The 21,874-nt window shown below is 42.2% G+C and overlaps 1 protein-coding gene across 1 annotated transcript in view; it reads right to left on the reverse strand.

Moving 5' to 3' along the window:
- The window catches only part of LOC144827556 (enoyl-CoA delta isomerase 2-like), a 957,733-nt gene that overhangs the window by 472,993 nt on the left and 462,866 nt on the right, over positions 1 to 21,874 (reverse strand). The gene's annotated exons all lie outside the window — the stretch shown is intronic.

Consider the following 21,874-nt stretch of genomic DNA (forward strand, 5'->3'; position numbering starts at 1 on the left):
AAGTACATTGCAAGAGCATTTTCACTGACAACTTAAACTTGTTTTTAAAAGGTAAGATGTTATTTTGAAAAATAAAGTATATTGTGCACTTTAAGTTAATATGGAAAACTTTTTCTGATAGTTATATACTATGCCTCTGTAATAGTTATAGATTTAGATAGACTTTTCTGTTATAGTTATGGATGGATTTAGGCTTGTCTTGTATAATTACGAATTTACTAAGGTTTCATCACATACACATTTTTATATTTCTACTACCAGTCTGATACTATACACTGCCCAAAGATAAATTCACTGTTAAATTAATCCCAACAGTGCCCTATCTCTACTGATATATATATTTTTTTTATGCAAATTTCAGGCAAAATGGAAGGAGAACAAAAAGTGTCATTTGAAATTGTCCTTGAAGAGACCAATCAAGAAAACATTGAACCAAATGACATTGAATTCATGGATGAATCACAGGACCATGAACTACTACAATGTGTACAATCTGTAGATTTCCTCCTTCAAAATTAGGACATTTCAGACACTCAAATGTTGCAAGTTATGTTCACTCAAAATAAGGACATTTCGGACACTCAAATGTTGGAAGTTATGTTCACTGAAAAGGACGACATTTCGGACAGTCAAATGTTAGACTTTCTATTAAATTTTGAAAAACAATCACAAAAAAAAACAAAACAACAAAACGAAAAAATCAATAAACATACAATATTTGAAAAGTCTATCATTCATTTTTCCTCATAGTACGCTCCCCGGACCGCTTCCCGGTGCGTGTACCGGGCGCTCCCCACGCAAAAAAAACATTTTTTTTTTTTGGCCCCGCGGGGCCCTTTTAAAGCCTCCACATCAAACCTAGGGGGTCAGGGAGGATCTACTATGCCCCCTTATGGTCATTTCCCCCTTTGTTTTGGCCTCCTCTTGTCTCTCGATCCTACCGAGAGACAAGATGGCGGCCACTCCGGACTGTTTAGAATGTTGACAGACACCGGAGAGCCAATCAGCTTCGCTTCGCAAAGTTCCGTTACACGTCAAGTACGCGAACCGGGGCGCTAACGGGGGCGCGCTTACAGATATATATATTTTTTTGAACGTTAATTTATCAAAATCCACTGGAGCACATATATTGAGACCTAGCAAAGGCACATCGGGCAAACAATATCTACAATTTTGCCAAGTTTCGTGGAAATCCATTCAGCCGTTCGAGCTAAAAGTGAGTCCAACCGTCCTATGGAAAATTGCATGGGAAAAATGCGTTTTGGGACCCCCCTTTTTTCTCGGCCCCCCCTTGACGAAACCCCCCCAAAATATTAGGGGCAGCTCAGAAACAAAATGTTCCATTTTCCTGAAAATTTCAGCCAATTCCGTCCTCAAACGCCAACGTTATTCGACATAGAATTTTCAAAAATCCCATAGGAAAAAAATCCTAACTATATATACCTACTGGCGACCGCCAGTAGGTAATATATATATATATATATATATATATATATATATATATATATATATATATATATATATATATATATACAAAACAAACTCCCGACTTCACCGCTCCAAAGCGGCTCCAAATCAGGACGCGGACCACACGGCAAGTTGGTATTAAAGTGCTTTTATTTTTCCCTTTAGGCAAACATGACGCGTTTCGTCCAGTAACCCCCGGACTTGATCACATGACATGTCGTGACCACCATAGTGAATAAATACTGTTTCTCAAAAGCACCAGCTCCTCCCCTTCCTTGATGGGCCTAGAAAACAGACTTTCCGATATGTGTGTATCTATGTATGTGTCTTAAACGAGTCATAGTAATTTCATTTTTTACAAAATGTAACATTTTCTTCAAAAAGACTTTTTTTCAAAAAACTTACAGTTAAACATAATAACGGGCAAGTGCCCATATTATCTAAAATGTTTAAAAATTGCTTATTTGAAACCATAAGTTCAACATATATATATATTACCTATGGTAGTTATAGTTAGGACCTATTATCCACAGGAAAATCGTAACATTCTTTTCCCAATAACTTTGGCGCCGGTTGACGAATCTTCGTGAAATTTTTCAAACTTATGGCCGCTCCGTCCAGCTCCTATGTCAGGTTGATTCTGCAAGTGGGGGCCAAGAAAAAAGGGGGGTCCCAAAACATGTTTTCTCCATGTTAATTTCCATAGGAAACTTTAGACATAGCTACAGCCTGAACTGCTGAACGGAATGACACCAAATTTGGTAAAAAGGTAGCCATTCTCACTGATAACGCCTTGTATGATGCATGGCGGCCCACCCGCCCAACGCGAGTGAGGGTACCTGTGTCACTGGCTCCCGTGGCTGCTGGTCCCTCCTAGACTTTTGGATCACTACTCTGGACGCCTTGGCTTGGCTTACCTCCTTTGATCACATGGCACGTACACTTTCTGACCATTCTCCCGTCCGATTGGGCCTACGCCTTCCACTCTCTCCTTGCCATGCTTTCTCTTGGCGGCTCCCTCCTAAGGCCCTCCGGGACTCAGTATTTTGTGATGAAATTCAGACTGCTATTAAAAGGTTCTTCGAGCTAAATGAGGGTTCAGTTTATTCCCAGTCCACGCTGGTGGAGAGTTTTAAAGTCGTGGAAACTAACTGAATTCGCCAACAAGGCTGATAGAGTGCTCACCTTCCTTGGCAGGGAGGCACGGGCACACCATTTTGGTGAGGGAGACTATCCTGGTAAAACCCTGGCCAACCTGCTTCGCCCACCGTGAGCAGCTTCTTATATTAACTGCCTCCGTGATGGTGGAACTGATAGGACTACCTCGCTTGAAATTAAAGCGTGCTTTATTTAATTCTACACACAACTTTACATGGCTGGCTCAGCCCCTTCGCCAGGGGTTCTTGATAAATATTTGGACACACTTCAACTGCTGTGGCTTGATAACCACCACTGGAAATTCCTTGACGAGACGTTTTCCAAAGAGGAAATACTTGCTGCAATAAAAAGCATGCCCAGTGACAAGGCTACTGGCCTTGATGGCCTGCCAGCCTCCTTTTACAAGGCCTTTACCCTTATTTTGGTTCCCCATCTATGTATAATGAGTCCTTTGAAACTGGGCAATTCCACCCATCGCTCCGTGAGGCCTCCCTTACCTTGCTCTTGAAGCCAGATAAACTGCCCAAATTGTGGAACTTTTATCGCCCCCTATCCCCCATAAACACAGACAACAAAATCTTTGCTGAACTGCTCACTTCACGCCTATTGCCTCTTATGCCGCATATTGCTCTCCCGGACCAGTCTAGTTTCATTCCTGGCCGCGCTACCTCTCACAATCTGTAGACTATTTTCTCCAACCTACATCAAATGAACCCAACCCTCCCGGCGGTGGCGGTCTTGTTGGATGCTACTAAAGCCTTTGACACCTTAGAATGGCCATACCTCTTTTCTCTTTTTCCCCACCTGGGCTTCGGTCCGATGTTCATATGAAAAGTGCTACTCCTCTACACTCTTCATCTTCGGCTCAATGGCCAAATCTCAGACCCCATTCCTATCGAGCATGGCACTCAGCAGGGCTGCCCGCTGTCCCCAATGCTCTTTGCCATTGCGATGGAGCCTCTTGCGCGGTTGCGTCAACATCACACCCAGAGGGGCATTGGCTTTGCGGCCTGTGCTTTACTTGTCTCAATGTATGCGGATGATATCACTCTATTCATCCGCCACCCTCGTGAGAACCTCAACCCTCTGGTCCGTGAAGTGAAATGTTTTGGTGGCTACTGCAGCATCCAGGTCAATTGGAGCAAATCCGTGTCATTCCCTCTCATCAATGCCACAACACCATTCAATTCGGAATATCCTTTTCTGTGGACGACTGAGCCCACCAGGTATCTTGGGATATGGCAGGGACATTGATGAGTTTTGGAAGGCTAACTTCGGTCGCACAGTGGATTGTCTAGAATCCCAAAGATTCTTCTCTGGAGTCGTTTGCCACTACCTCTAGCCGGACGCATAGCCATTGCCAAGATGGTGTGCTCCCCAAGTTCCTTTATCTATTTGTGAATATTCCCACTCCCCTCACAGCTCATTTTTTTCATAGACTCCGTTCGTTGGTGATCGCTCTGATCTGGGCCGGCCGGCAACCCAGGATTGCATATAATATTTTAATGCCTCCTATGTCGTGCAGTGGCCTTGGAACCACTGATTTTAAACTCTATGTCCTTAGTGCCCAGGCCAGCTTTCTTCATTTCTGGCTGCACCCCACCCCGTTCTAGCCTCCTGTTGCGGTCAAGGCTGACCTGGCTACCCCTTGGCCGCTCTCTACCACTTTATTTGCCCCGGCGCGGCCCCTGGGCGCTGAGATTGATATGGTCGAGACCCTATGCTGGGCTTGGGAGGGGCTCAGAAAAATCTCGGGCTCAGACATGCTCTCTGCGGATGCGATGCCCATTGCTCAACACCCGGCTTTCCCTCTTCATCAATCTTCCTGGATGGCGAAGTAAGCCACTCATCTTGGGCTTTCTACTGTGTCTGATATTTATTTATTTGTCTGATATTTATCCTGGGAACAAATTCTACTCATTGGCTACTGGCTCTGGCCCTATAGATACTTTGCTCTATTACCAGCTAAGCTCTGTAGGAAGCTCCATCCCTCTTTCCCTCAGCCCTCCCTTCGATGGCCACTCTAAATCTCCTTTATATGTCATCCTCCCCACATAAACTGATCACCAAAATCTTTGCGACCACGCTGGTGGCCAATTCCATCTCCAGTAACATGGCATGTTTGACATGGGAGACGGACCTTGACATCACAATATCACAGGCCGACTAGCTGTATTGCCACACCCAAATTAAACGTCTCTCCTCTAATTGTCGACTGCGCCTTATCCACTTTAAATATCTCCACAGGCTCTACCGGACCCCCATGCAATTGCACAGTATGGACCTCATTTCCAGTGACAGATGCCTGCGCGGCTCTGCGCCCGCAGCTGACTTCTCCCACCTTGCCTGGCTATGCCCTAAAGCGTCCGCCTATTGGTGTGAGGTATGCACTGGTATTTCTGACATCACTTCATTCCCGCTCCCTCCTGACCCTCTGCTTTGCCTCTTAGGCTTTGTCAAATTTTCCCCAGATGCCTCCTGTAGGCTGATTGCTAAGCTGTTAGTTCTTGCGTGGCGCAGGGTTTCCCTGTGCTGGGGTCGCCGACTCGCACCGAAATCGTCCCTTTGGTTAGAGGATGCTTTCCGCTGTCAGACTCTCTTGTCCAAATTCTGGGATCTAATGCCCGCTAGCACCCACCGGCTGGATATCTGGGGTCCGCTTGGCTCCTATCTCCTAAGTCACACTTCCCAGCACTCGGCAACCTCTCCCGCGATCCCTGTGTAACTCTATGCTTCTGCTGTGTCTAAATCTTCAATAAAGGTTTTTGAATTCTTTTTTTATAAAAGTCTTTTTTAGAAAGGTGTAAAATTAATGCATTGTTGCTTAGGGGAAACTGGAGCTGGCTCTGTCTTGGATTCACTGGGATCAAGAGAGAAGGTATCTAAATCGATGAAGTAGCCAGAGCAGTTGGATCTATCTTTGGTAGCTCAGCAGGTTGTGTAGAAACGTTAGGTGTCTCTTGTTGAGGCATATTGATGTAGACGTCGGTGTTTGGCCAAATTGATATTTCTCTTTCATTTGTTGTTTGAAGATCTGTTTCTAGAGGAACGAGTTCCAAATCATTGTTGGAAATTCCGTCATTTCGAATTGGTGAATGTTACGAGTGTTTCTGTCTGAACTTCCTGTACGGTAGCGAGAGGAGAGCGTCAGCTAGCCAGGAGCCCAAGTGGCCTACTATTCAGTATCGGCCACATAGTGTGGTTTGATCAGATCAATGGAGACAAATTTCTTTCCTTTTTTTCCGGCAAGTGGTGAAAGAAGTACTGTTTTGTTCCTTCGACAGCCAGGACAGGTACAGAATTCAGGTGTGATGGCCCAAATTCTTTCTTGCCCTCGTTTAGATCCTGTAAAACAGCCAAACATTTATTGATGCCAAATGGTTTGTCATCCGCCACTGTGCTATCATTATTGAGATCAGGTACCCACATTCTCAGGTACCCCTAAGAGAACTTCTTAGCATGTTATTGAGGGCACGCTGTACCCCATTCAGATGATTGACCCAAATACCACCCGCGCCCAATACTCTTGCTGTTAAAGACTGCTTTAAGTCTTGGTTTTTCCTCTCCACGACCGAATTTCCCTTGGGGTGGTATGGAGAGGAGTACCACAATGCTACACCCAAACCTTCAATGGCTTCCTTGTAAGCCCGAGAGCTAAACGCGGGGCCACTGCCATAATGTAATGTGCCTACTGCGTATGTCCCTGTAAAGACTCGCAAATCTTTTATAACAGTTCGAGCGTCAGCTTAGCATTGAGGCAATACGCATAGGAATCTTGAGCATGAATCGACTGCCACCAAGATATACTTGTAAGCTCCATCCGAGTGTAGAGGGCCGCAGTAGTCCAGATAGACACAAGCCAGTGGTTTCTCAGATATTAGTAAAGGTGTCTGCGCTGGAAAAGCTACGGTGGAAACCTTCATCTGCTGACAGATGTTGCATTTTAAGACAAAATTCTTCATCTGTTTTGTTAAACCAGACCACCAATAGCACTGTTTTTATAATAAAACTGTTGCTGTAATCCCTGAGCGTGCAGTTCATAGGCCCTTGTCTGCTGCTAGTGTTAACCCGTTTGCCGCGACCCTGATTTCGCGGCAGTGCGGCACTTCGGCAAAACGGGTGGGGCCGATTCGGCCGTTGGACGTGCGCAGCACTACGAATGCAGTGTTTGCGATGTCCAACGGCCGACGACAGCACTTAAGGGGTTAAACTCAATCTACGATCCATTTTTGATATTACTCTGTCCCCCACCCTTAGAATCTGAGCATATTGAATATTGTTTGCATCTAACTTGTAGGAGTATTTGAGTGGAAACCTTTTGTTAAGGCTGTGCTGTTGTTGCATGAAGCAATGACCGCTACCATTATCTGTCCATCTATTCTCATTTTTGAATGAGTGATTGCAGCTACGGAAGCAATAGGTACTGCCCCCTTCGTGACTTCATCAGCCAATGAATTCCCTACAAAGTGAACGCCATCACGTTGATTACTCAGCGTGTGTATCACATGAGCTCTTGGTAGTTTGTATTTCAACTCAGCTACCTGTTCCCATAGCAATTTATGCTTAACACCTTCGACGCTGATGACGAGCTCAGCTCGTCATGCGGTACACCTCTCCTACGCTCATGACGAGCTGAGCTCGTCATGAACGCATAGGTTTCCGTTTGCGGTTAGCGCACAGCGGAAATATGTGCCGCATTGATGAGGTTAAGTGTGCAACCGTTAGAGTCTCTAATCTCATTTTGACCCCAGTAGTGGAGATATTCGTTGTAAGACTGGACACAATAAAAGGAAGCCCACACAATCATTGTGGGAAAATCCTGATCCATAATTTATCATTGCCAGCAATAGGGCTTTTAGTTCTGCTACCTGAGCCATGCAGTCTCCTAGAGACTGTGTCTTTGTATCGCTGGGATGGAACTTGCCTTCCCGCATACGACCTTTTACAATTGCACAAGCTGCGCTGTTTACTTCCAATGGCCGGTTGAACAGATACGTCAGTGTAAATAGTGTATTCATACTGATCTAGAGGCATTGTTTCATTTTGGAGAGGATATTCTTGTTCATATTACAAAAAAGCCTGTGTTTTGAACGTTGGGTCATATCTGCATTCTACATCCATTGCAGTGAGAGAATTAGCCCATTGTATCCTTCTTGGATGTAAGGCTTTAGCGTTAGGAATGCTAGCCCTTTTATCAGCCTCTAAGGCTGGTACTGGAGTTATGATAATTATTTGTTTCCCCTGAGCCAGTGCTCTTTCTCTTACCATAGTGGTCTATACTGCTGTCAGTATGTTTTCTGTGGAAGCAAAGTGCATTTCAGTGTTTGTGTATAAATGTGATTTTGTATGCTTTGGGTACCATTTTGCCTTCACTGAAGGTTTGGTAAGTATATCCAGATTGACCGGCTACAATGCGATTCACTAGAGTGCATACATTTACACCTGTCTGTAAATGTTTTGAAGCTATCATGTCAGCTTGTAAGGAACAAAGGATATCTGTGTGTTCCTGTGTACAATGCCTAACTGAAAAATCAGGTCTGATTAAGTCTTAGAAAGGTTTAACTCTTTCTGCATAATCCAAAATGTATGTTCTGCCAAAATGAAAAATCTGAATATGGATTGTAAGTTTTTCAAAGATATAGGCGGTTGGAGCAACACACACCTTTCTAAAAAGTTAGCTTCCAGGCTTTTTTCTTCACTTGATAACTCATATCCTAAAAATAGGACATCGAGATGGGCTATATTTGATTTTTGAAAGTTGAATTTGTAGCCCTCAGAATCAAATCCCAAAATAATAGTGCTCACCCGGGTCAAGGGATCCTGTAAATTATCAACCATCTGCTAAATATCTTCTACATAGGACAATGCCTCTTCATCCAAATTCTAAAGTAATTCTGTTATCTTAGCGCTGAACAACCTGGGCTATTCTTTTACCCTTGGGGGTGTTGAAAAAATTGACGCTGGGAACCTAGCACTGAGAATGCTGTTAAATACCTGCTTTCCGGCGCTATATTTTTGCGGAAGAATCCATTTGAGATGTCTAATGTTGTTTTGTATTTTTTCTGCACAATGTTATTCATTAATGCGGCACTGTCTACATTCTGTACTGCAAATGTTTTTATGCATGTGTTCAGATATCTGTAGTCTAAAAGTAGACAATATGAATTGTCGGGTTTCATTACAGGAAACAAAGGATTATTTATTGGAGAGGTGCATGTTTCTATTACACCTTGGTATTCAAGTTGATCTAAGATCTCCCTGACCTGTTTTTTTGCAACTTGTTTTATTGGGTACTGTCTCTGTGGAGTTGGAGTAGTTTTTACTGGGATTACATGGTGTGGAGGCTCAGCATGCCATCCAACATGGTTGCGATAAAGTGCTGGAGCAAGGGCTACTGCCCACTCCTGTGAGTGCCTTCTAAGTAAATAGGAACGTGGTCTGAAAAGTTTGTTGAAATTACTGTCTCTCCCTTTGGGCAATCCATAACAATTTTAGGCAGCCAATCTTGCTCAGCTAAAAGTATGTCATAGCCATAAGTCAAGTTCTCCCAAAAGAGACCTTTCTGGGTTTGTCCCCCTCCATTTGGAGTGTTATTTCATGTAACCTATGTGGGACACTTACCCTCATATCAGGTGCTTCCACCGTGATGTGTTCATTCAACTCTGCTGTCACCAGAAATTCCATCAGGTTCTGGTGAGCTATTGTTACTTCTGTTGCGCTGTCTAGCATCATCAGAGCCCATTCCCCATTCAATAGTTGAGTCCTTAGAATTCTGGACATGTATAACTTTGAGACCTGCTACTTTCTTCTTTTTAAAATGAGCTTTAGATTGTGACTTGTCTTCTTTTTCAGAAGGGTAGCTTGAAGCGCGTGGCATGTCTCTGTACTTTGTACGCTCTTCTTGTCTGTGTTCTGACTGTCCTTCTCTCTCAGAGTTTCTTGGTGAACCCTGAAAGGAACGCGAGGAACGTGTATCAGTATCATGATAGCTGTCAGGTTTTTTAATCTTATGTCTATTCCTGAGATTGAATCTCCTTTCAGAGGGTTCCTGCTGAGGAGACCCACTCCTAGATAGAGATCTATTTTCTCAAATATTTTGTTTTTTATTGTTTTTTTCCCATTTCTTCTTAGAGGAATCAGGTGCTTCCTTGGTGTTATCCTTCTCAGGACCACCCATGAGTTGAGGTTTTGTTGCTCTAGCTCCCTAACTATCTCTTCCTAATTCAGCATAGGTGTCTGTGATAATTGTAGGTTATTCACGTTCCTGTTGTAAAGGAGTAAAATCCCTCAGGCGTTGGTGTACTGCCACTGCTGCTGCCTCCCCTTTTATATTGGCTAATATTATAGCTGATACCGGGGCAAACTTACCTAGTAATTTAATCCCTAAGTTCAGAGCAGGTTTGTTCCATACTCAGTTTGTATCTGTCTTAATATGTCTGATATTACTTCTAATGAAAGGATACCATGAGTTCTGATATATATGGCAGAGAAAACTGTACCCCAAGTGGTAAAATCCTCTATCTGGGGAGCTATCCCCATTGGCAAGCAGATTGTTAGCATTCTGTGTTTTTCTTGAGGGCTTGTGTGGAAATACTGCCTATAGGAGTGTTCTTTTTTGAGCTATCCAGAATGGCATTTGCTCACATTTAGTGGGCATTCTACCCATAACTGCGTATAGCGTTTGTGGTATAATTTTAGTTGTAGAACTCTGAACTTGATTTGTTTGTGTAGCTCTTGTTGGCTGAAATGTGAGTGTTCTAATCCTGAATACCACACCCTACCTGACTATACCCCCTACTCCTTCCCTACACCTTCCCTCATCTACCCTGCCTGAACCCTACCCCACTAACCCACTGCTTAAAAACAATGCCTCATGTTTACGAGCTAGAAGTCTTTACCATCTTATCCATACTTAAACCTTCCTCTCACACAAAAGACCCACTCCCATCTACCCTCATCCAAGATCTAAAGCACATCATCGTCCCTTATTGGACCAATATCACTTACTCCCCCCTTTCTACGGGTTGCGTCCCTGTCTCCCTCCAACTCGGACAAATCACATCCATCCCTAAAAACCCCAAAGCCGATCCTAATGATCCTGACAACCTCCGCCCCATCTCCAACCTCCCTCTTCTCTCCAAAGCCCTTGAAAAATGTGCCCTACTTCAATTGGATAAACACATTGACACTTGTAACCTGCTCAACGCCCTACAATTCGGCTTCCGCAAAGGCTGCAGCACAGAAACTGCAAATATAGTGGATGACATCTACCTCGCCCTGGATAAGGGAGAGACCTGCCTACTCATTCTTCTTGACCTCACTAATGCATTTGATACAGTTAACCATTCAAATTTACTTAATGCACTCAAAGATCATTTCGGCCCTAAGGGCACTGTCCTAAACTGGTTTGCCTCCTACTTCCAACACAGAACCCAACAAATTAAAATTCAAAACCGCCACTCTTCCCCCACACCTGTCTCCCTCAGTGTCCCCCAAGGATTTATACTCTCTCCCACTCTCTTCAACCTTTTTATGGAGCCACTTACCCTTATACTTAATCAAGCCGGAATTAACTATCACCTGTATGCTGATGACATCCAACTGTACTATAAAATTAAATCCCACTTAGATATCTTACTCCTCAACACTGCCCTAACCAAGATTCAATCCTGGTTCTACTCCAATCATCTCGAACTGAAGCCAACAAAACTGAAATCACTATTTTTTCTCCTTAAAACAACCCTCTCCCCATTCAAACATGTATCGCGGACCTTAATGCCCTAAACTGTATTTTCTCCCTCGCCGAATCAGTAAAATCTCTTGGCAGCACCATCAACAATAAGCTAACGCTCAACTCCCATATAATAAATTCGGCAAAGGGAGCACTCTTCACACTCTGACATCTAAAAAAACTCAAACCTTTCATTCCAGCGTAAGATTTCGAATCAGTTGTCCAATCTCTAGTCCTCTCGAAAATTGACTACGGAAACGCTTTACTCTCCGGAACTCCCAAAGTTCACCTTGCCCTCCTCAAATCTGTTCTCAACCCTGCAACCAGGCTAACAACCGAGTGTAAACATTTCGACCACATCTCACTTGCCCATAAGGACCTTAAATGGCTTCCTACCGAAGGCAGATCCTCCTTTAAAATTGCCTGCATTACGCACAAAGCCCTCTATCAAAAGACCCTGCTCTATCTCTCAAACAAACTCAACAAAGAAGGCTGCACCCGCTGAGAAGCACAGACTCTCTTCTCTTCATTCCCCCTCTTTAAAAAAAACCCTCTCAATCCAGCCTTTCAATCCAGTTTCAAAAAGGACCTAAAATACACCTCCTCTACAAATATTGGGGTACATAATCCCTTGCTTACTGTACATGCGATTCTCTACCTCCTCCCTAACACCCTTACTGTCTCCCCTCTCTCCGATACATCCCCTTCCCGACCTCTCTCCACCCTGTTTCCACGCTCTCCCCATCCTATCATCCCCCATCCCACCCTTCTCACATGCTCAACCACGCCAGATCTGTTCTGACCATTGCGCCCACCCCTTGTGTACTGTATTATAATTTGTTACGTCATCTTTTTCTTACTATTTTTTTTTCTTTTTTAAACTGCCCTTGCTTTTGGTTTTGTTCCCGTCAATTAGTCTATAGTACTCAATATGCTTTTTTAGCCCTCAATATATGAATGCTGCATTTGCATTTGAAACAACTGTTAGATATTCTTTTAAGATCATCATACTGATGTAAAGTGCTCCGATACCCCTAAGTGGAGCCAGCGCTAAATAAAACTTCCTAAATAAAATAAATAAATAAACAAAATGAGCACTCCTACGTTTCAACCCTATCTAGATGTACCTAAGTGTACCTAGCATGTGTATGGGTGTGAAAGCCAAGCATCCCTCTAGGATAAAGTCAACCCCATTACCTGAAGTGAGTGACTGTGGGACCCTGTCTTGGTCTCGAGATGGACACCCCGCAAGGGATGTCAGACCACTGTGAGCTGGAGTTTCTGCGTGTAGGAGCCTCAGCACCTTGAATCAGTGTGTCTGCATGGTAGTCCTTTTCTCCTCTCACTCTCTCAGCAAGATATGATGTAACCAAAGTGGAACCCCCTGTGTTATGTGGGACTAGGATGACAGAAGGAATGACCCTTATGTAGTTAATTTGCAGGAGTTGGTAGACTTGCTGTCCTGCTGTAAATCCAAGAATCCTCATGCATAATGAATGAGGCTTAACTTTTCAGAGAATACCCCAAGTCATCTTTGGACATTACCGAACTAGGTAAAAGGAAAGTACTGAGAACTGTTATGCAGTGTAACGGTAGGGGAGAATATAGGTGAAAGGCTAGGCGACTACCTGAGTCTATATTGGGGTACCTGGAACATAACAGTACCACACATGCCTCCTTTTCAAGCAATAGTTTGTATGGAGCCAAAGACATGGAAATTGCCTCCAACGGAGCTCCAGAGAGGACTAAAAGGAAGAATTGTGTATTTACCTTTAGTTTTTAAGAAGAATACTAAAATTAGGTAGAGAGATGGAAGAAACACTTATCATTTTAGTAAATGGTGTTCCAATATAGAATGGAAAATATGGCAAGAGTTAGTAGATGTGAATAAGGTTAAAAAATCTAAATTGTACCTTTTTGAAAATAAGATTTACTATAAAAATCTTGATGTTGCTGAAAATGAAATTTGCATACAAGATGATGCCTTACCATCATGCGGTCAGATTGAAAAAGTGGATCACTCAATATCAGAAGAAGTCATTGGTGATGGTATTACATTGTTTCAAATGTAGCAAGCCAAACGAAGTCCCTTAAGTTTCGGGGAAAAATGTTTAGAGGCTCGTTGTTTTCCGCAACTGTTTCCTACTGAAGTGGACACCATGATGACTGTCCTGTATAGAAACCAGCAGCTGAATACCGCTCAACACGATTATACTCAGAGGATAAAAAAATTTCATCAGTGCATTCCATACAAATATTTCATCTTCTGTTTGAGAGTGATTTGTCTGGATTTTCTTATACTTTGAATCATATCTTGGAGACAGGAGCAAATCTGCAATAATTATGCGCAAGGGAACTTGTTGATAAAGTTCAAGTTAGAGATGCACATTCGGAATATAACTTAATAAAATTGATGGCAGGCCAACAAGGAACACATGAGTTTGGTATCACCATTAAGGAGTACTCAAATGCATGTTGAGAGACCTAGGAGCACCTACCTGGTTTGTTACACTTGGTTGTGCTGAATACGCATAGGAAGATCTGCTTGAAATTTTGGGAGAGGCAAATTCAAATATCAAGATCATCTTTGGATCCTGCTACTTTTTGCAGATATTTTAATCTCTGATTCCAAGCCACACTGTCTTTCATCTTTAACAAAATTAATCTTACACTTGGTGAAGTAACTAATTTTTTGGGGCATAAAAAGTACCAAGCAAGAGGTGCTCCTCATATTCACATGCTGCTTTGGATAAGAGATGCTCCAAAAGTTGGAACAGAGAGTGATGAATGGGTATTCTCATTCATAGAACAGTACATGACATTCACCGTCCCTAAACAAACTACTGACAAAGGTCTGAGACAACTATTTCTACACTTTCAAACACATAGATATGGGAAATACTGTTGTGGAAGATTCAGATTTAAAGGAAGATGTAGATTTGAATTCTCATGACCTGGGATTTCACAAGGAAGAGTGAACATCATTTTGTCTGCAGTGAGACATACAGTGACACGAAAGTTACCAAAAAACCCAAACAATCTGAGAAGAACAGAGGCATCTAAACAAATTAATGATTACCACGCAGTCTAAAAATGTGTAATGCAAATATGGACATACAATTTGTTGCAGACAACCCTATTGCTGTTGCTCAATAATGTGACTTCATTCATAACAAAATCGGAGAAGACAGAGATGATATAGATGTGGCAAGAGATTAGTGCAGAAAAGAGTCTAACAAAAAAGTAGTACAGATTCAGTTTAGAAATGTTGTCACATAGGGAGATTGGTTCTTATGAATGCTCAGACAGGTTGAGCTCAGCAAGTTAATATTCTTTCTTTTTACATTTTTACTTTTTATTGACTTTTCTCGGCCATGAGTATAATACAATAAAAAAAATGAAGAAACTATAAGAAAAAAAATTAAACGATTTGTAACATGTGAAGATATAAAAATACTAACAAAGTCCAAGTCAAGTAAAATATCCATGAGCATGAAAGAGAAGGACAAGAGAAATATAAAAGTCAGAAGAAGTAGTTGTAGAATTAGAACAGGAGTATAGGGAGGATAATACAAAAATACAGAAAGACAATAATACATTAATCCCATTGGAGGCTAGACCAGACCCTTTTAAATTTGAACCAAGAACGTGTGCCTCTGACCTTAGCTAGTGCTAGTTCCATTTTGTATAAATGTCTGAGTAAAGCCCAGAATTCGTTAATGCTTGGACTTGTGCTATTAATCCAATCTCACGCTATACATAGGCGGGCACATGCTATGACAATTGAAGCTAATAATCTCTCGTAACTAGCCATGCCGCGTGTTGCCCCCAATACTACTTCCCTCTCTGTGAGCTGAACATTATAGCTATGGAGTAGTGTAAGTGTGGAGGATACATCTATCCAGAATGTATTCAACCTTGGACAGGTAACACACATATGTCTTAAACCTGCAGCAAAAACTTTGCATTTTGGACAGAATGATTTGGCCTAGGGTTGGGATGTAGCCCATTTGGAGATGAGCTCATGGGTGTAGTACAGCATGAAAACTGTCCGATGTTGCTGATGTTTCAGATTAACAGAAGTTACAGCTGCATCTAAACTATCCAATAAAGCCTGTATTTCCTTGCCTGTTATGTCGGTTTGTAAAATTCAGCTTAGTTTTGCTGCTATCTGCAAACTGTCATCGCAGAAAAAAATGCCAGTAATACTTCAGAGGGACTTGCCATTTCTGATAGCCTCTGGCCCCGTAGGAAATAGTCCCTTACTAGCAAAAATTTGAAAAATGTACTCTGTGAAAGCCCAAACTCATTTTTCAGGGCTGAAAAAGATTGAAACTTGTGTCCATCGTATAGCTGTCCAAGTTGATTAATGCCCTTGTGCTGCCAACATCTTCCAATGTGATCGTTGAATATGTTGGGCAACATAGAATTGCTCTACAACACTATGTACTGGTGCAGCACTGGCAGAGAGTATTCCTTGCAAATGTCTTGCCAGATCCTGGCAGTATCTCTAATTATCATGAACCTGACCTGCTTAAAGTAATTGGGGTCAGCCGTTTTGCACAGCATGAACCCAGTAGCTGGTCCACAGGGTAGCTGGAATGATAGCCAAGCAGTGCAGGTGTCAGGCCCACTGAGCAAGCTCCGCATCCGACCGGCAAATGCAGCTCAGAAATAAAGATTGAAGTGTGGGAGCCTAAAGCCCCCTTGTTTGTAAGATAATTTGATATATTGAAGAGCTCTCCTTGCGCGTCTGTATCCCCATATAGCACTATCTAACCACTTGAAGAAAGACCAAGGAATCTTTAAAGGAATTGTGCGATATAGATATTAAAATTTAGGGCGAATATTCATTTTCACTATGTTGCATGTTATGTATATACTGAGAGGGAGCCAATGTCAACTGCGAAATTTCACCATGACTGTTTTAATCAGTGGCTCATTATTCAAGGAAACCTCATCGTCTACTTGGCTGCTAAGATGAACTCCCAAATAAGTAGCTGTTCTTGTAACCCCAAATGTTATTGGTACTGTTTCAGGTTGAACATTTAAAATTGACTGAGTCTTAGTCAAGTTTAATTTATAGGAGAAGGAGCTGAAACGCTGTGCCTCTTGTGTAATTTCGACTATAGCATCGACAGGGTTAGAAGAAAAAATAGCGATTTCGTCGGCATATGCAGTTAATTTTAATTCTAATCCACTGAGACATACTGGAGGAATCCAAAAGTGTTGCATCAAATGCCTTATAAAAGGCTCAATATAAAGGGCAAATAGTAGTGGGGATAGCGGGCAGCCCTGTCGCACACCGCTTTGAACTGCAAAGTGAGCTGAGGAAAGGAAATTCAGCGTGACTGCTGCCACCGGGTTGCATACAATTTCCGAACCTCAGAAATATACCTAAGTCCGAGGCCAGATGATAACATAGTAAGCCATAGTGTTTCCGAGGCCACCAGATTACAGGCCTTTTTGGCGTCAAGCATCACCATCCCTATATGTTGATCTAACGGACCAGAAATGTCAAAGCTGGCGATAACTGGGTTTATCGGAGCCACCGAATTTCTACCTGGAACAAAGCTGTGCTGTTGCTCCGAGACTAATTGATGGATAAGAGGAGCCAAACGGGAGGCTAGAATTTTTGAGAAAATGTTAGCATCAGCATTAATAAATGATATAGGACAGTAAGAGCCCATGTCCTCTACTGGTTTCCTCTTCTTAGGAAATATAACAATGTTAGTAATGCTCCAAGAAGCAGGGGCATTGTCCCCATTGATGATGTTACTGAGTAATAGAGTGAAGACAGGTGCCAAAATGTCGTTTAAGATTTTGTAAAATTCCAACTGAATAGTGTCTTCACTGACAGCCTTGCCGGGTGGTAAGGCACTATTCACATGCTCAGCCTCACCCAGCTCTATTTCTTTCTATAAACAAGCAGACTCCAAAGGGGCGAGAGTCGGTAACACACTCTCCTGTATATAATCTAGAACAGTATGTTTATTAAAAGAAGCTGACTCACCATATAAATCAGCATAGAATAATTTAGATTGTTTAACTATATCCAGTGGTCGAGTATAGAACAGACAATTAGCACCTTTGATTGGCGATCTGAGTGTCTAGCAAATGACCAATCTCCTCCCCATACTCGTATTGCTTAGTTTTATACTAGTGATAGTTAGTGGCAACTTTATCAATTAGCATTCTATTAAGCTTAGCTCTAATTTCTACAAGCCGATGATATATTAACTGTTCAGCTGCGTCTCTTACCGCAATAGCTCTTGCACATTGTTGTTCCAAATCTAAATAGAGCCTTTGCTCCTGCTTTGCATCCTGAGTAGCACGCGGGATCGGTGTTAAAATATACTAGAGAGTGGCCCCTTAACATAAGCCTTCATACAGTCCCACACCATTGAAGTAGAGGCAGTGCCCCTATTATTAAGTATTCCCCAAGTGTTCTTCTAATATATGCCTGATAGTCTAAGTTACTAAGCAGATGTCTAGGAAATGAAAAAGCCCGGAAAGGTTCTCTATCGCTGAAGCTGAATCTGCAAAATTAACATCACTGGATTATGGTCAGATGTAATTTTGGGACAAACCTCTATGAGTGCCTTTTCCAACATAATTCTATTAGTAAAAGATCATGTTGATTCAGGAGTACTGTTTGTGTGGGAATTAATAATACGTGTAACCTGGGAGTGACATAGTCTCCTCCAGGCATCCTCCAGTTGATATATGTGGAGAACTTCAAAAATGCAGCCCTAGTCTTCACCATTCTAGCCTGAATTTTAGGATTAGTGGTGCCAATCTTCTTATCAATAATGCAGTCAAAGTCCCCCATAACTATCAAATCTCCAGCCCACTCCAGTAGTTCAGAGCATAAGTGGTAGAAAACCTTGGGTCAATCGTTATCAGGGCCATATACCATACAAATTGTGGTCTTATGCCCAGAAATCAATAACTGGGCAATTGCCCATCTCGCCTTAGAGTTGGCTAATGTACGTAAAATTGTCGCTTTAAAGTTCCTAGATTTCAATATGGCGACTCCTCGAATAGAGATCACCTATGAAAGGCAAACAAGTGTATCGTAGCCATGTTGTTTTAACTGAGAGCTATCCTTGTACGCTAGGTGAGTCTCAGTAAGGTCCAGTATATTAGGTTTAAACACACAGAGATCCTCCCCAACTCATCAACACTTTCTGGGCTGATTCAGCCCGCAGCCTTCCAGCACATGTATTTAAAGTCAAGCATCAAGTAATCTCCCTGAGCTTGGTTCAGTCACCTCCCTCCTTATTCCATTGTCCTTTTCCTTTTGCTCTACCAATGAAGTGTGGATAATTAATCCCCTCCCTCCCCATCCCCCTTTCACCCTGCCGCTCCAACAGATTGACAAGGAGCCACTATCTACCATTGCCTGCCTACATCCTACCCTTACTAAACCCCCTGTGCCTACGGAAAGGAATAATCCACTTTCCCTGCTGTCGTTAGCTGAAAGCCTTGAGAGAATACCCCTCCACCCCCCAGACCTCAAATCCCCAACACCCCCACCACCTTCCCCTACCCATATGTATGAAAAATTTCCCAAAGAAGAAAAAAAGAAAGAAGGGGAGAATGGGAAGTGCACATCTCCAAACCCCCTACACATGCCTCCTTCACTTATAAGATCAATTACTGGTACCAGACTGCCAGTTTGCTATTGCTTGTATGGCATCTTGTTCACTGTAGAAAAAATGTGAAAGCCCATCATTAGTAGTTTGAGGCAGGCTGGCTCCTGCAGAAAGACTTGTGAACAGCCTGCCTTGAAGGGATCCATTATTTGACGTACTTCCAGCATTTATCCATTGTGGATTTACACAGGTCAGAGCGTGCAAATATAGAAATTGTGTCCAACTTGACTGGAGTAGATGGGTGAACTTTCAAATAGATTGCTTGACTAAACGAGAAATTGCCCAAGTACACCAGTAAAATCTGTGAAAAAGTTGACCTGGCTTGATTCCCCTGAGAAATAGCCCTAGGCAGTCGATGCGCCCACTGTACCTGTGTGTCCATATCCCAGTCCGCTAAGTTTGGAAATGCTTGCTGGAAGTGGCTAACAATGTAGGCCCGTGGATCGGAGCCTTCCCTCTTTTCTGGTATGCCGACAATCCTCAGATTCTGATGACGTTGACGATTTTAAAGATCCTCAACTTTGGCCAGCATAAGTGTTAGCCTCTTTCACTGCTGCAATGAGTTCTTGTAAGTCTATGACTTCAGAAGATAGCTTGGCAACCTTGGTAGTGACGTCAGTCAGTGCTTGTTTTATCTCCCTGCTGTCGGTTTTGGCTTGTGAATAGTATTCTTGGGCCTCTGCTCTCTGAGTGACTAGTGCCTGCAAGATTGGAGACAGGGAAGGTTCCTCACAATTAATATTCTAAGTCCAGGGGAATAGTTTGGGTACGTTTACACAAAATAGAGTGTAAAAATCTTTTCCTGAAATTCATTATCTAGCAGAGTTTGACCCGGAAAGAAATTGTAAAAACAAATATTTTGGATACATACTACCCATGAAGAAAGGTACATCTGGAAAACATGTTCCTTTCATGAAATTCCTCAGTACTACAGATACAGAAGCTATGTAAAAGAAAACATAGAAGAAGGCAAGTTTGCAGTTTTCAGATGTGATTGTTGTTTAGTGAAACATACAAAATAAAATCTCATTAGCCACAGGAAACTTAGCTGCACAACTCAAGCGAAAAGAGAATTTTTCTGTTTGGTACTTCTTGAGCTTTTCAAACCTCTGCATGCAGAATCTAATTTACTTGAAGGCTAGTATTGCTATGGACATTCTTTTAATGCTGTAAAAGTCAGTATTCAGTGTCCAGTCTTTCAAACTTAAATGCAAATGTTAAGTGATGTGATTCAACAAGAAGAAGCAGTTGCTGCAGAGATTTCAGGGAAAGTTCTGAAAGCAGTAAAAGGTCTGCAGCACTTAGTGAAGATCCTTGTGGAGCACCTATTTTTCAGAAGGAAGCTGCAGTAGCAATGAATAAAGTGGAAACTGAAATGGAACAAGCTAGACAGGAAATTGAAGATATGTAACAGTTAGTTACACAACTCAACAACAAACAGAAAGTCATGTATGTAGAATGCAGTTGCTCTTCCGTTTACACCACTTCTATTATACCTTAGTGGTCAAGCTGGTACTGTGAAAAGCGTTTAAATTAAAGTACTGACTGCTTACCTACAAAGAACACCACAATCAAATTTGTTGTGTGTAGTGACAGCACCAACAGGATTAGCTGCACACAGTATTGAAGGAATTACTCATCATCAAGTACTAATGCTACCTGTGAAACTTGACAATAAACTGGAACAGCAGAAGTTATCTAGTGAAGCATGTCATGAGGTGGCAAGAATTATGAAGGAAATTAAGCTCTTGGTCATTGATGAGGTAAGCATGGTCTCAGACTTAATGCTTACTTTTATTCACCTATGAATGCAACAAATTTTAAGAACAGAGTAAGATGTTCTCTTCGAAAGGAAAACATTAGATTGTGTTTGGTGACCTCCTGCAGCTAACCCTTGTAAAATGAGAACCTGTTTTCAAGACCCTTGTCCATGACAAACACCTAATTCTCTAGAAAGTATTGGAAATGTAAATATGAATGTTAAATAGCCTCCTCAAAAAAGCTCTGCTTCTCAACATGGAGTGCATCCATTTACTGTATCGATGTGGTAAACAGATGCAATCCATGTTGAGAAGCAGAGCTTTTTTGAGGCCATTTAACCGTCTACAAATGCACAATTAATGCACCAGAAATTTGGAATCTTTGGATTTATCTTGGCCCTCCCGTATTAAAGAAATAATTGTAAGAAAACGAGTGGAGACTAAACTTGTGAGACGTTGCCTTCAATCCGCTCTCGGCCCTAGGAGCCTGCAAGGCCCACCTTTGCATATTCAACTACCCATTTGTTGGTGGCTCATGGTGCACCAATACACAGTCCTGAGGAAGACCCCTTTTGTAAGGATCAAGGTCACCTACACATTTTTGGGGTTAAAACATCGACAATGTTTCTATGCCAGTGCTGCAACAGTGTGGTTCACTGTGCCTTCTCAGCAAACAGAATGGCAGATAATTTGTTCATATTCAATTGTCAGGCTGGACAAGCTTTTCCTTTGTAAATAGTACTGTTGATGTATGTATTGTCAATACATTTCCTTTCCCATTTAACCCTCACTTTACGCACATAAATTCCCTTTTCCTTTCTTCCATTTTGGGGCACTTCCTGTGCCATACATAATTTTCACATGTGTGCTGGATTCAGAACATCTCATGGATGTTCAATATGAATAAATAATATTGAACAGAAGTTTACAGTGTAAGTAATTGAATGCATGGTAGCGCAAAAAATATTTTGTGTTTTTTTAAGTTGTTCTACTGGGACCGCTTCCCTCCTTTTGTACTGCCAAGAAAGGCTACAGGCACAACAGAGCTAAGGACAAAAAAAAGTCAACTTTCTAAAGTGGCATTTTTTACATTGTAATTA

Source organism: Lissotriton helveticus, chromosome 4_1 (assembly GCF_964261635.1).
Source record: "Lissotriton helveticus chromosome 4_1, aLisHel1.1, whole genome shotgun sequence".
Lineage (NCBI taxonomy): Eukaryota > Metazoa > Chordata > Amphibia > Caudata > Salamandridae > Lissotriton > Lissotriton helveticus.